General features: G+C 36.3%; 1 non-coding gene across 1 annotated transcript; it reads right to left on the bottom strand.

Moving 5' to 3' along the window:
- Window positions 1-1,125: 1,125 nt before the first annotated feature.
- Window positions 1,126-1,232, bottom strand: LOC120215686. Its single transcript, XR_005524989.1, has one exon. It is a non-coding gene; the product is annotated as a small nucleolar RNA R71 (small nucleolar RNA).
- Window positions 1,233-2,095: the final 863 nt, after the last annotated feature.

Raw genomic sequence — 2,095 nt, 5'->3', positions numbered from 1 at the left:
ATGGGTTGGGCGTTGTAGATTATAATTGCCATGAATCACTGAGAAAAATCCATTTTGATGATCAACGGAACTGAAGCAAAGCTAGCTTGAGGTGGTTTTGTCATTTGATATTTTCTCAATCTTATTTACATTTAATTTTTTTCCTTGTTTTTAGTTTTTATTTTCTATATTTCTTTACTTCATCTCATACTCGCTAAACCCTCTATTTGTTTATTTTTCTTACAGTTGCCTAGACTAAAGTCGACACAAATTTGCCGAAATTACTAAAGTCCCTATGGATTGACCCTCTTTCACTGCACTATTCTCAATTTTATTTATTTTGTTTTGAAGAGGATTATTTTATTTTAAAGAGTAAAATGATGTTTGTCAAAATTGGCGCCCTTGCCGGGGACTTTCGACAAAATTACTAATTCAGTTTGGTTTTTTATTTATGATCAGGAATAATCCTAGAGAGCTAGTAGATTTTGAACCTGAGATTGATGCACTAGGCAAGAGACTATGTGGAATAACACTTCGGGAAATGAGGAAACAACAAGAAGTATAACGCCAAGAACAATCAGATCCAGATCCCAAAGTATGGTGCTAGTTGTCCGCATCATGGTTTATCCAAACAGACACTCCTTCAATTTCTTTATGAAAGAATGCTTCTGGTAGATAAGAAAATGATAGATGTCGCTAGCGACATCTAATGCCAATTCCTGTGAAGAAGTAATACCCAACGCCACTGTGAACGTCGAATTCCACACCAACAATACATGAACTGGTGAATAATCGTACTATTTGAGAATTGGACTTGGCACCCGCCATTCAACATCAACTCTCATTTCTTTTCATAACGGTGAAACCCGTTTTAAACTTAAGATGCGATTAATCCATCTCTATCCCACTTATCACGACATTCCCAGTGAGAGTGTGCATAAACACCTCACAAAATTTCATATGGTTTGCAGTAGCATAAATCCCCAGGGAGTTTCCAAAGATCAAATAAAACTTAGAGTAGTTCATTTTTCCTTAGTCAGATCGGATAAGGAATTGGCATTTTATTTACCACCGAATTCCATTATTACCTGGGCTAATTTATCTTGTGTTTTCCTTGATAGGTTTTTCCCAACGATGAAAGCAAGTGAACTAAGAAGAAATATTTTTGGGAATTCAAAAAATGAAGGAAATACCCTCTATGATTATTAGGAGAGATTTAAAAAATTATGTGCTAGTTGTCCACATCATTGTTTATCCAAACATACACTACTTCAATTTCTTTACGAAGGAATGCTTCCGATAGATAAGAAAATGGTAGATGCCGCTAGTGGCGGCATCCTCGTCAACATGACCCTGGATGCATCAAGAATGTTAATTTCTACCATGTCTTCCAGTTCACAGTAATTCAGCTCCTCAAGTGAACCCAACCGATGGGTTCACGAAGTAAGTATTGTTTCACTTGAGAATAAAATAGACAAATTAACTGACATAGTTAATTCTCTTGTTTCAGGAAAGATTGAAGCTGAAAAAGTTTGAGGAGTTTGTACGATGCCGGATCGTCCGATGGATTACTGTCCAATGTTACAAGATGGATCCAACATAGAAGTGAATGTTGTAGGCAACTTTTCGGGACTTCCCCAAAGAGCCTATAACTTTTACGGCAACACCTTCAATCTAGAATGGTAAGACCATCCGAATCTGAGTTACAAAAACAATCAAAGTACCAACCTGATTTATCCACCGAGATCTCCTCAGTTTCCTATCCAAACGCCACAAAAATCCTCCATTGAAACAATTGTCAAAAAAATTAGCCTTGTCCCAAGAGAAATTCTGAACAAATAAGACATCGCAAACAGAAAAAAATTCAAGGGAAAATATCAGTGCAATTACTTACTGAAGTGGTATCATCATCTCGTCCAAAACTCCAAAAGAATCCAAGGAAAAAGTTGCACCACCAAAGAAACAAGAAGACAAATATTCGCCTCCACCTATCTCAGGTAATCACCCATCATCATATTCTTTTTCTTCTCCTTACAAAGTCCCTCCTCCTTTTCCTTCTAGATTAATGAAGCAATATAAGAAAACATAGGTGAAAGAAATTTTAGACATATTTTGA

Source organism: Hibiscus syriacus, unplaced genomic scaffold (assembly GCF_006381635.1).
Source record: "Hibiscus syriacus cultivar Baekdansim isolate YM2019G1 unplaced genomic scaffold, ASM638163v2 tig00110151_pilon, whole genome shotgun sequence".
In the NCBI taxonomy this organism is placed as follows: domain Eukaryota; kingdom Viridiplantae; phylum Streptophyta; class Magnoliopsida; order Malvales; family Malvaceae; genus Hibiscus; species Hibiscus syriacus.
This window is presented reverse-complemented; position numbering and strand designations above follow the sequence as displayed.